Source organism: Mauremys reevesii, linkage group 2 (assembly GCF_016161935.1).
Source record: "Mauremys reevesii isolate NIE-2019 linkage group 2, ASM1616193v1, whole genome shotgun sequence".
NCBI classification, from domain to species: Eukaryota; Metazoa; Chordata; order Testudines; family Geoemydidae; genus Mauremys; species Mauremys reevesii.
The window spans coordinates 14759365-14773246 of NC_052624.1; the positions used below are offsets into that span (position 1 = coordinate 14759365).

The window sequence follows — 13882 nt, forward strand, 5'->3', positions numbered from 1 at the left end:
CTGAGGCTGTGAAGGGAAGCCTGGGCTGATTGGGGAAGGCAGTAACAGCTGGGGCCACGCCCCAATCAGGCCCAGCTGGTCCCTATAAGAGGCTACGAGCCAGAAGCCCAAACAGTCTCTCTCTGCTTGTAGAGAGAGAAGGGCCTGGCTGCTAGGGAGTCAAGCAAGGTACTGAGAGTGGAGCAGGGCTGGGGGAAGGCCATGGGAGCTCCGGCCTGGAAAACCCCAAGCTATGGCCTAGTCCAAGGCCAATTGGGTACTGGGGTTGCAGATGGCAGCCCACGGGTAGGCCGAGGCAGCAGGTCCAGACTCAACCTTGCCTATGATGAGTGGCTTACACTGCGGTCTGCCCAAGGGTGCAGGGGTGAGTTGGGCACAGTAGCCTATAACTGAGGCAAGGTGGGGGTAGTGGGTGGGGGTTCCCCTGAGTGGGGAGACCTGGAAAAACAGTGGGGGTACTGCTAGGGGACAGCACCCAGTGAAAAGGTCACCTGGGATCTGGGAGGGACACGAGGGCCAGCAGTAGCATGACACTGGCCGACGGAGCGCTCCGGAGGCTGGAAGCTAATTTCCCATGATGACCAGCAGGAGGTGCCACAGCACTGAGTCCCAGACTGTTACACAGTCCTACAATAGTAACTTTATACCTACCCTTACTGTTTGCAAAGGACAAGTTTCTGCTTAGCTAGGGGAAAAAAACAGGTTTTTAATTGAATTGCCCTTGATAAACCATGATGTCAAGAAATTTAGGAGAAATTTTTACATGGAATTCCCCAAAAATGTTTCCTATAATTGTAAAAATGTTGTTTTAGACATTATGTGAAACCTAGAACCAAGCTTTGGTTTTTCCCATCTTCCGTGTAAAGCACGCTAACATTTCTTAAAAATAAAAATTGTATCCATTTTAATAAAAAACCAACCACCAGTGCATAACCACAACCAGAAGTCAGGGCTTGATGCAGGAATTGCTGGGGGAGGTTCTAAGGTCTCTGTTAGACAGATGATCAGTCTATGTATCTTTTGATGATGTTACAAGATTTGTTGATGAAAGTAATAGTGTTGATGTAACTTCCTTAGTCTTCTGTAAGGTGTTTGACTTGACACCTCATAACATTTTGATTAAAAAATAGAAGGATATAAAATTAACATGGCACACAATAAGTGGATTAAAAGCTGGCTAATTGTAAATGTAAAAATTGTAAAAATCACGACTGAGCATGTGTGTTTCTACTGGGGTCCAGCAGGGATCAGTTCCTGGCCTTATGCTATCTAACAGATTTATTAATGACCTGAACAAAAACATAAAATCATCCCTGACAATATTTTCAGATGACCAGAATTTGGGGGAGTGGTAAATAATGAAGAGGGCAGATCACTTGATCCAGAGTAGTCACGATCGTTTGGTAAGCTGGGTACAAGCAAACAGTATGTGTTTTAATATGGCTAATTATAAATGTATACATCTTGGAACAAAGAATATAGGTCATACTTGCACAATGGAGGACTCTGTCCTCAGAAGCAATGACTGAAAAAAGATTTGTGGTAGATAATCAGCTGAACATGAACTCCCAGTGTGATGCTGTGGTCAAAAGGACTAATACAATCCTTGGATGCATAAGCAGTGGACTCTTGAGTAGGACTGAGAAGTTATTTTACCTCTGTATTTGGCACTGGTGTGACTGCTGCTGGAATACTGTATCCACAATTCAAGAAAAATATTCACAAATTGGAGAGGGTTAAAAGATTAGAAAAAACATACCATATAGTGATGGACTCAAGGAGCTCCATCTTGTTATCTTAACAAAGAGATGGTTAAGGGGTGATGATTACAGTTCATAAGTAGCTACATGGGGAACAAATATTTAGTCATGGGCTCTTCAATCAAGCAGAGAAAGGTCTAACACAATCCAATGGCTGGAAGATTAAGCTAGAACAGGAAATAAGGCATTAATTTTTAACTTTAAACATTTAATTAAAATTAACCATTGAAGCAATTTCCCAGTGGTGATGGTGGATTCTCCATCATGGGCAATTTTGAAATCCAGATTGAATGTTTTTTCTAAAAGATTCTCTAGGAATTTTCTCGGAGAAGTCCTATAGCCTGCGTTATACAGGTCAGACAAAATGATCACCAGAGTCCCTTCTGGTCTTAGAGTCTGTGAATCTATGATCATAATAATTCCTTCTGGCCTTAAAATCTAAGAGAAGCGGTAGTAAAGTCGTGGTATTTCTCACATTTTGCAGATTCACTTAGAGGAGGTTCAGGAGTCTCCACCATAAACTGCTAGACACTTCATCAATGAAGACCACCATTCCAGTCAGTGGCAGATTAGCAACAGGGCCCTAATCCTGCAATTAGAGCCTTACCTTTATTGTTACAACTATACTAGTATAACTCCCTGTCTGGGCACTTATTCCAGAATAAAAGTGCCTTCTTCCAGTTTAGTTTATATCATTTCCAAAGTGACATAATTCCTGGCTATACTTGGATTACCTCTCAATTGTGTTAATAAGGCAATTGTGTACTTGGGGACCCGCTCTCTGAGTGGAGTGGGTGGGAGATACAGACTACTGTGAAGCATGAAAGGGTCATTTTCTTCCTTCTATGGGTAAAGTACAATTTATTTATTTTTTTTAAAAAGCTGTTATCCCTTTAAGATTTGCTCCAAGATGAGTGGAGGAGAAGGTCTTACGCCTTTAAAACCGTTGACAACTCAGGTAAGGCTTTGCGTTGCCAGCCTCATGAGCAAACTGCTTAAGGCTATTCATAATTCAGCTTTCAAAGGTATTCAAAACAGCACAGTGAAGATACAGCTTCCAGCAGACATATCCCAATTTCAATCTAAATAAACAAGCAAAACATTTTGTATACTCAGGCATTTGGCTAAAAACCTCCTTTTTTGCCTCTGCAATTACAGCAACAATTAAAACTCGATGGCTCTAATTACGCCAGCATGGGCTGTTATTTTCCAATCAGTGCTAAAATGTGTTGATGTTAACAGCAGCGAGCCATTTTTTTTTCTCTTCCAATAACCTCTGTTACTCACCATCTGATGAAAGGAATATAAAGATTGGTATTTGACTTTGTGGAAAAGCAATATCTGCTCCTGGAAAAGCTCACCCCAGAGCAGAACAAAGCCGCTGTTCTACCTTCCCTTCTGGTTTACTTGTCTAATTTGCTACACATAATAACCTTGCCAAGCTCCCAGTCTTTTTTCAAGAGTGTATACACTTTAGCAGTCCATCTATTCAGCCCTCCTGAGTAAAGTGCTATTAGAAAGAACATGATTTCCTTTAACTTCAACAAGGCTCTCTAATACTTGGAAAGCCTCTGCTCACAATTCATAGTAGCAGAGGGGAAGTTTTCTGGCCTGAACAAAAGCATCAGAACCACAGGTGATGCAATTCGATTAGAAACTGCTGAGGCTTAAATTAAACAGAATTATTTATCAAATCTCTGTGCCATTAGCCAACTCTTAAAAACAGAGCCACATCATCCGCTTCACCTCCACACACATGCTTCTCTTTTCCTCATTGGATGTTATAAAGTCTCAGCCCAATCCGATAAAATTAAATATTTTCACTTAAAAACCAAACAACAGTTACAATAACAACCACAACAAAAAGTCTTGATCACGTTTGCAATATTTTCTGCATCGGCCGTTTATTGCTATGCAACTGAGGCTTTGCTGTATCCCCAGAGGAAAAACTGTCCTGCCCACCTGCCAGGATCCACGTGGGAGTTGTAAGCACAGAAGAGATCTTTGCTTCTGTTCTGTAGACCTTTTCGCTGCCCACAGCGGCCTGTGCAGTTTGTGCAAGCCAGCTAAGCCTCAATCTGAGTAAATGAATGAGTCCCAGGGGACAAGTTTACCATGGGTCCCGCTTCTCACACTGGGGAGAGAGTCACACTCACAGGTGAGTTCCTTCCCCCACCCCTTCTCAGAGACACCAGCAGCCAATCCCCTCCCTCAGACTGTGCTGCAGGCAGCGCATTCGGCTCTTTCTAGGACCCAACCCTGCTCTTACATGCTCCACTGCTTCCTGTCCGTCCAGGCTCCTGGCAGAGTGGTGCCCCGGACAAACTGGTGCCCTAGGCAGCTGCCTATGGCTAAGGACAACCATGTTCTGCAGTCTGATAAATTCAGGCTGATATAACTGTACATACTGCAGCCATACGTGCTCATTTGCTCCCTCCCGCTCCGCTCGGAGCTTGGGGCCCAATGCTGTAAGTGGCTGATAGCTTCCTGCAAAGTGAAGTCAATGAGCGTTGAGGGCAATCACCATCTCGTAGGCCTGAGCCTTTCAGAAACATCCCAGTAAACTGGCTTCTGTCGGGCATATTGACAATCATGGGAAGCAATTTCAGGCCACTTTCTGTTCCTTTGCTGAAGTGAGGTGACTAGGAAAAGCACCCATTGCCCTCTTTTCATTTTAGATGGGAGACACATTTAGATTTTGCACATATGGGCCCAAGCCTCAGCATTCAAATCCCAGATCCAAATTTTCAGAAAGGCCAGGAGTATTTGGATCATAAAGGTTGTGGTTTGAGCAGGTGTGACACACAAAGGAGTGCCGGAAAGAGACTGACCTGGCTCCAGTCACATGAGTTGGGCTGAGGCTACAAAAGGTGATTCTCAGGCATATGGCATGTGTCAGTAGACACAGATCACAGGGGCTGGGCCCTTCTCCAATTCAGTATTGCTGACCCCAAATGCTCAAAAAATCCTAAATTGGGGCTCCAAAAATCAGCTTTTAAAAAAATAAAATGTTTGATCTTTTTCTTTGCCTTTTGGGTTTTTTTTATACTCAGAACATATGTTCAAGCTTCTCATTAACCACAAGGGCTGGAAACTTCTTTCCTACTGAAAGCTGAGATTCTCAGGCAATCACTTGCCTCCAAGAGCTGGAACTTCAAAAAAACCCACCACATGTAAGATTCATGATAAAACCACAAGAGCTGGCAACACTAGTTATTTGGATGACAGAAAGGACAAGTCATATGATTCAGTTCAGCTTTGATGCTTATCTATTCTTTCTATGTATTCTGAAGTAACCTACAGGATCTGGAACATTTTACTGCGACATAATAGAGCTGACTAGTATGGAAGCTTAGCTCACATTAAGGGCACCTCTTGCTTTTCTGCTAAAGTGAGTGAGCCCTGTTTTCATGCTAGTGCCAATCACTTGGGGTTCACGTCTGCCATTCTTACTTACATTGAGTAGAGGTACGTACTTACATTGAGTAGCACTTAGCCTACAGGGATTCCCATTGATTTCAGTGATTCTACATGCAAAGTAGTATGTTATTCAAAAAAATGGAAGCATTGGTCCTTTGATGTGTTATATTTGCCATAGTGTTGGGTGAATATGAAAGGATTCAGTTCCATTTTCATGCTTATTGGCAGGTTAGCCAAAATTCTTTGCCCTGGAACGCTGAGTTCAGTGTCACTCATGGGATTTGCAAGGCATTCTTCTTTCACCCAGGCCAGAAATACCAAGACACACCTGTTTTCAGGTTAAATTCTTGCTTCTGCTTGCAAATGAAAAACAGAAAGTGCAGATGCATAAGGTCGTTTTAAGGAGTGATATCACTTTAAACCTTGAAAAAGGCACAAATCAGTTTCAGGATAAAAGCCTGGCTCAGTTCTGATTTGACTTGAATGGGTTTGTTTGCCCCCAATTTGAAAACAACAAGGGAGCTATGGGTACTTGCTAACTGTGGGGAACCAGTTCAGATTTAGAAATATGGAGAATCTGCAGAGCTTTCATGAAACCCCTAGAACTGAGCTATTCCCTTTAAGAAACCTAGCATTTTGTGGAACAGTTTGAGCTTCATTAAACGTTTTCTCCTGAGTGTAACCCATTAAATTTCATCTTTTAAAAATGTATTTCGTACTGATTTGAAGCCTGAGATGATACCTAACCACCAACAGGGCCAGCTCTACGGTTTTTTTGCCGCCCCAAGCCAAAAAAAAGCTCTTTGGACTACCACTCGAACTGCTGAAGCAAAAAGAGAAAAGCCGCCCAGACTGTGCTGCCCCAAGAATGGACGGAATGCCACCCCTTAGCATGTGCTGCCCCAGGCACGTGCTTCCTCTGCTGGTGCCTCGTGCCGGCCCTGACAACTGATCAATGATCTTGGCAGTGCACCAAACAGCGGTGTATCCAGATGTAATATACAGGGTTAAGATAAGCATAGCAGTTGCTTAAATAGGTACGTGAGCAATAAAGAATCTTGTTTAAAAGCTTTTTTTGCCTTGTTTCTAGGGCTGGCAGGAAACTCAAATAAAAAATAACAAAAAACTGCTAAAATGTAGCAACCCAGAACTCTCCCTTTGCCAAAGGCCAAACAGAACTTGCATGACAAATGTTTGGAGGTCACATCTGAAGACAGAACTCATGATTTTCTAGCGGATTCGAAGATTGGCAAAACAAGTTCTCCTCTTTCTGCATTAAATCGTAATCTGAAAATAAAGGGCATTTCAAATGTCACTTGATGTATCTATCTGACATGTCTGGTTTTTGTTAGGAATCCTAGCTTTTGTTCTCACACGCCCTCGAGTTTTGTCCAGGGCTCAGCATACTTTTGACACATTTATAATAGGTGGGGTTGGAACCCCTGCCTAGTAGTAAAGCTGCACGACACTTCCCATTGTAAGACCCCTGTTTTCAGTTGCTTATCACTTTGCCAGACAACCCTTTGGGCTGACGTTTTCTATGCTAGGTGTTTGCCAGAGGAGGATTTTGTTTACATTTTAGCCAAAATGGTTCCCAAAAGAAAGCTAGAGAGAAATACAGTCGTGGAACTGGGAGGGGGGAACCGGGACTGGCTGGACCAGGACACTGAAACTCAGATGAGAAGCCTGAGGTGTGGAGACTGCAATAGTGTACACGAGGCGAATGAGACAAGGAGCCAGGAGTGGGGCAGAGACAGGCCTGAGACAGGGATATGTTAGAGGGAAAAGGGCAGAAGGGCTCAGGTTTGGGTCAGACAGAACAGTTTGTGCATTCGAGTACACGCCCCTCCAGTGTCAAAATCCCAAGATTCCTGAGTCTCAATGTTCCTTGCCATCAGCAAATATCTAGGAAACCTACTGGCAAACTGTACGTGACATCTCTTTCTAGTGCTAGTCCACACCGAGGATGACAACCCACTACTGCTAAGAGTTACCCCATTGGCTCAAGTGGCAGAAGTCTGTGGGGTGTATCTAAGGTTCCAACTCTGCTGATGAACCATATGGGTGTAAATACAATGCTACGGGATTAGAGCTGTTTTTCCAGTTTGCTTTTTTTTAAAACCTGGGAGATCATACTGTTTCTGTAACACAGTTTGTGTGCTAAGGCTGGAAAGTCGAGCCCTGAAAAGTTAGGAACTGCCAGAATTAAGGTTGCATGGCTGGTGCTCCATTAACAAGCAGCTCTTCAATACATCGTTTTCTCCTCATTGTTCAATGTCTCTCTCTCCCTCCCCCCAGGCCTTATTTTCTGCATATTATTCAAACCGTGCTATGAAGACAGAATTATTAATTGCCTCATGGACTTTTCTATGGTGCTTATCACTACAGCATCCAAGTGCTTCACAAACATTTACTTCATTTATCTTCCCCTCCTCTCCATGGGGGATTGTGGTATTTTTATCCCCACTTTATAGTGAGGGAACTGAGGCACAGAGAGAAAAAAAAGTACTTAGCATTTTATAACACTTTGTCTATTCAAGCACGCCTGTCACGGACTGCAGCTGCAATTGTGAGCACTCAGGACTTCTGCAAATCAGGCTGCAGTATCTCAAGTTGAGCACACATGAAAAGAGGAACACACTTCTGAAAAGTTTGGTGTGACTTGCTTAGCATTACACAGGCATGCTGTGACAGAGGCAGGCATAGAATCCAATTCTCCAGGGCAGCATTCAACTGCCTCAACCATGAGACTATTGTTTCTCTTCCTGCAGCCTCTTGCCTCCATCACTATCCACCTTCCAATTTCTGCAACCAATGTAGCATGGGTCCTACTGACAACAGTCTCCTTTACTACACAACCCTGATTCATCCCCAGTGCAGGTCCATCCTGTGCACTGAATAAGGCAGAAGTCCTGTGGAAAAAGTGATATGGAATCACATAAAGATTATCTCATAATGCATATGCACAAGGGGTCAAATACAGGCTGCACCGGCAACCTTCATTCAGTCATTCCCCAACTTTTGTCTGTTTGGCTTTGTAACCTTAGTCATTTTCTTTTAATGTCGTTTGTGTGTATAATACACATAGCACCTTATTCTCCACTGCCTTGCCCATTGTCTAGTCATGTAGAACTGTGTCAAATGGGTATAAAATACTCCAAGTCTGATTCGGTAGTAATTTATACTCACTCTGCACTGCTGCAAATGACAACAAGGCTGTGGAATATCAAGCTCAATAAATACTAATGATCACTTTCCATTGCCCATCGTTTGATTCTTAATGCTGACTGGCCTGCATTGGTTTATGACTTTAAAACAACATTAAATTTATCTAGTTACTGCTTTGTCCCAATAAATGTCTAGCGTTCAGTATGATCTACTTTTTCAGGCTATATGGTAGTAATAATAATACCTAGCCCTTGTACAGCGCTGTCCGGTCATTTGTTTTAGTGTATAATTCGGCAGTTTTGTCCCGGTGCACAGTTAGTATTATTCTGTTTCAAACTCTGTCGACAAAATATGTGTGTAACAAGAGAGGGCTTCTCGGCAGCTTGCAAAGGATCCACTGCCACGCCCACAGTCTCTTTTAGGCAGTTTTATTGTCCCAGACTTACACAAACCAAACAAATATTTCTTCAGCTCACCCTGGGATCTCCTCCCAAGGGGATATTCCTCTTTACTTCTCAGGCTGTCCCTGCCTGACCTTCCAGGGAACTCTGGCAGTCCTGCTTCATGCAGCCTCCTAGCCTCTGACTCACCAAGTCTTCTCCTCCTTCTCCAAGCCCAGCTGCCTGCCCTCTTTTAAAGCCAAATCTGCTTCAGGTGCTGCAGCACAGGTGCACCAGCCCTGCTCCTTCTTCTTCTATGGCCAGCGTCACCCTGTGACAGTGTGACCATAAAGAATCATTGATTTCCACTTCTATTGGTTTTTAATTACCTCTTTAATCTGCTCCTTTTTTAAAAGACTATTTTAAACACACCCTGCTTCTCAGAGTAGAAGCTGGGACAAGACAGTGGTGGCCTATGACAGAACAAGGAGCAATGGTCTCAAGTTGCAGTGTGGGAGGTCTAGGTTGGATATTAGGAAAAACTGTTTCACTAGGCGGGTGGTGAAGCCCTGGAATGAGTTACTTAGGGAGATGGTGGAATCTCCATCCTTAAAGGTATTTAAGGCCCAGCTTGACAAAGCCCTGGCTGGGATGATTTAGTTGGCGTTGGTCCTGCTTTGAGCAGGAGATTGGACTAAATGGCCTCCTGAGGTCTCTTCCAACCCTGATCTTCTATGAGTCTGAGATTCCCATGTATGGTCTTAAGGGAGAAATGGAGGAAGATTTTCAAAGGCACAAAGAGTAAGGTGCCCAACTCCCATTGGCTTTGAATGAGAGCTCGATACCTAACTGCCCTTTGTGCTTCTGAAAATCTCCCCCACAATCAGATATTTATTGCCTGGATTTTTAAATGTGCTGAGCATTCACATCTCCCCGTGAAGACAATGAGAGCTGCAAGTGCTCAGCACCTTGGCAAACCTGACCCAGTCTAGCATCTCTGCTGATGACAAAATTCCCATTGACTTCAAAGGCAAAGGACCAGGCCCTCAATCAGCAGAGCAACCTTGCGGGGAGAAAATGATGAAGGGAGAAGCTCAGGGCATGGCTACACTGCCATGACACAGCTGCAGCTATGCCACTATAGCACTGTAGGTGCTCCTACATGAGGGGAAGACAGTCTTCCATCAATGTTGTGAATTCACCTCACCTAGAGGAGGTAGCTAGATTCATAGAAAACTCTTCTGTCAACTTAGCCACGTCTATACCAAAGGTTAGGTTGGCCTCACTATAGTGCTCAGGGCAGAAAATTTTTCACAGCCTGAGTGATGTAGCAAGGTCGACCGAAGTTTTAGGCATAGACTGGGCCTCATTCATTCAAGAGGTTTCCCCACCCTCAAGACAAACTCTCTGAGTCTGTCTGTGAAAAGCAGATGGCTCAGTTTTTCCCTTCTGTAGAATTGCCTCCAAGCCAGAGTGCAGTTGACCAGCAGCACAAGATGCATTAGCACACGTTTGGTCTGGCTGGAATTTGCGCTGTATTTTCATGTTGTCAAATTAACATTTGCATCAATTTAACTTCCACATGAGTCATCATTAAATGATTCAATCTCTAGCAGAACAGCCTTCAAATAGCACTGACCTTTCTTTTAAAGCTTGGGCTCAGGTAGGGATTTAGATGAGAAGAGGGAGAACTATTCAAATGCAGATGCCAGGGTCAAACAGCTTAGGTTTTCAGCATGTAACTCACAAAGGAAGGGGATTGCCAATGCATAGTGAGCACTTGACATGCACTTTCTCTATATGGTTTCATGTCTTCTTGAATGAATTTCAAAAAGTGCAACATACACAGAACTATGGCAGGGAGGCAACTGCTGGGGAGGCAGAAAAACGAACATGTATATGAAATGTATCCCTGGACAGAGGGCCAACCCAAGGCCTATGGGCTTAGGTGAAACTCAAATGGTGCGTAAGCCTTTTGCTGTCCCTCTGCACAGGGATGATTTCTCCCTAACTGAGTGAGGAACCCATGATGTTATATATCAACTGACAGGTATATGGGAGAATTTGTTTGGGACACACTCATTTTTATCAAGACATGAAGGTACAAAAGACCTTTTGGGGAGAAGGGGGGGACACACACTTTCAAGCTAGCCTCAAGTTGCACAGGTCAATGTTTTTTACTTAGAAGCTTCATTTGCACATGCCAGCAGGCATGTGTGCAGGCAAGTGATGTAACTGAGGCCGGCGGTTTTGAAGCTTAGGCACTGGCAGCCATATTTGGGTGCCGTGATTTTGCAAGGGTTCTGAGCATGTGCAGCTTCACTGGGTGATCTTCGCCTCTGAAATGTAGGCTGCTTGGGTGCCAAGTGCGGAGTTCAGTGCATCACTTCAGGCCCTCGTTATGAAAATTTTGGCCCGGGTGTGCAATGACGAGAGTTGCTACCGCAGCCATACACCCCAATTGTCATACTAACATGGACTAATGGTTCATTAACAGATGCTAATCCATACTAAACAGGCCAAGCACCTGAGCCAAAGTATGCCTGGCGTATGGATACAGATATCTGGCTGAGTTCAAAGGTGTCTTACAGTGGTCCTCCTTCCCCTTATCTTCCCTGCCTCCACCTATGTCAGAACAAAGAGGTGCAGTTGTGCTGCTTGTTCCTGAGAACCTGCTTTTGTTCCCTTCAGAGCTTCACTCTCCTGACAGCTGCCCAGATTCTGCTTCATTTGAAATGGCGTGAAAGGCCTGAAGCCAGCGGGGGGCGGTGCCCCCGCCATGCACCTCCCTAAACAATGACTAGACTGCAGCTCGAGCCGACATACCCAAGCTAGGAGTCCTGGGGCAGCACAGCTGCAGCAGCGCAAGCTTTAGAGCAGGTTGAACAAACCCACCAGACCCTGGGGAATTAGTCCCACGGCAGCTCATGCTGCCGCCATTTCCCTGCTCCAGAACCCAAGCTGGCGAGAGTAACGCTGCCGTTAGCATGTCAGCTCGAGCTGCGGTCACACCCAGGAGGGCAGTCGGCACAGATTCCCAGTGAGCTGCCTCGTCCTGAAAATGGATGTAAGCACCTCTCCCTGAGACCACACCCATCCTTGGGCACTGCACACACCCAGCTGCCCCCTCTGGAAGTCTTGCATGTCTGTCTCCTGGTTGGCTCCAACGTATGAGCCACCTATGGGGATTTGGGCTGGTACCAGCTTTTGGGGCAACCAGGTGCATGGCTGCGTATCCTCCTCCATTATGCCTGTGTTACGGGGCAATGATTAGCCAAACAGAGGCACCGAGCTTTTTGAAAACAAGCTGGATCTAAAAGTCCAGGCTTCTACTGAAGTTGCTTTACTTAGTGTCTCCCCATTTTCAGAGGCTTGTGATTATTGGCTCGCCTCTTATCACATAAGCTGCCATTGGCAATATTCATCATCCCCTTGTGAAAAAAAATATCCCAAGCGTCTTCTCTCACCCAGGGTTATGTAAGTGTCACGTGGCTTTCTGCCATTCCCTCCCACTCACTCACAAGTGTGCTTTTATATCTCCTTATCCATGAACTGGGAGTTCCAGACGCAGTTTCTGTCTCTTTGGCTGCAGGATCTCATCACTTAGGAAATCACTCTTCCCTTCTCAAGTTAGTCCTCAGCTTAGAATGAAAGCCTGTGAACTGATGTCTGCTCTGAACGCAGGACAGCGGGTGGTTCATGCCGTGTACCCCAGGAGTTAGCGCTGGGTGGAAGGCTGGTATATGTAACTAAGATGCGGAGGCCACTGACTTATTGGGAATGTTCACAGCTCACATCCCCTTTTGTGCTGTTCATCTTTTAGCTCGTTAAGTGGCTGGTGCACAAACAAGGAGGGACACCAAAAAGCCAGATTCATCTGATGCTCCACTAGTAACCCCGCAGCAAACCCTCCCCTTCCTCTTGTTCGCTAAACGACAAAGGCCAAAACAGAACTCTAGCCACAAGCTTCTAAAACAGTATTATAAACAATGGGATACAGGAGAGACACACCACGGCTGTAAACTACATGGGCTGTTGCTATGTTCCAGGTACCATTCCAGCAGCCAGGGGTCATCAGGGCATAGGGATTCTCCAAGCATGTCTCGTTAGCCCACAGACATGAACCCTGCACCAGGGTGTGGGCTCTGCAAGACCCTCTACAGCTTCCCAAAGAGTCCCATAGGCAGGAGACTCCTCCATTAACACCTAATGGATTTTGCACAGCTTTGCACTGGGCGGCTGGAGCAAAGCTACTATAACAAACCCAAGGACCAGGCCCTCAGTGTTCTTCAGGCCACCTGATCTTTTGTAACTCAATGTTAACATATTAGGGATACTTTTTATATATCAATATTATTCAAAACGGCCCCTACTTTAATGTGTGCCTAGCTGTATGCAGACTGCCTCAAACTTGAAACCGTGGGCTCTCTAGACAGCAAATGCATACGGGAGCCTGTGCCTCTTGATTTGGAGCCATGAAGGTCGCTTTGCATTGCGCTAACAGTGTAGGGGGCCCTTAAAATGGGTGTCACTGAGATCCAGAGCCAGAGAGCAGAAAGGTGGTTTAATGTCACCCTATTTCTCTGCCTGTTCCTGCTGCAAGGTCAGGAGCAGAAGCCCTGAGAACCAGGACCTAAGTGCTGTCAAATGCACAAAGTAAATAAGCTGAGGGAATAGCTCTTGCCTGGTGTGAGAAATTGGGACTCACCACTGTGGCGCCTCCTGCTGGCCATCCTGGGAATTAGCTCTCAGCCCTTCCAGTCTGCCTTCAGCTAGTGATGTCACACCTGCCATCATGGCTGTCTCCATGCTTTGGACCTGGACCGCAGCATCCTCTTCTGGGCACAGTCCTCCAGCTGTGCCCCCACTCTGGTATCTCCCCCCTTCCAGGGGACCGGCTGTCCTTAGTCCCACCACTTGCCTCAGCGGCCAACCGCAGTCCAAGGTCCAGCCCCTCACCTCAGGGGCAAACTGCAGTCTGGATACCAGCCACTCTCCTCATTGGCAAGTGGGGTGCAAAGCGGGGAGGGGACCCAGGCCCACCTGCTACTCTGGGTCCTGACCCAGGGACACTATAGCCAGCAGCCACTTACTGCCCTCCCCCAACTTGCTGCCTATTTTCCCTGGGCCACTTCCCCCATAGCCCAAGCACCC

The 13882-nt window shown here is 45.5% G+C and overlaps 1 long non-coding RNA gene across 1 annotated transcript in view; it reads left to right on the top strand.

The window, feature by feature from the left end:
* Window positions 1-6398, top strand: part of LOC120399436 — a 38659-nt gene extending 32261 nt beyond the window's left edge. The window contains exon 5 of the long non-coding RNA XR_005595157.1: window positions 6271-6398. This is a non-coding gene — a long non-coding RNA (uncharacterized LOC120399436). The remainder of the gene's footprint in view (window positions 1-6270) is intronic.
* Window positions 6399-13882: the final 7484 nt, after the last annotated feature.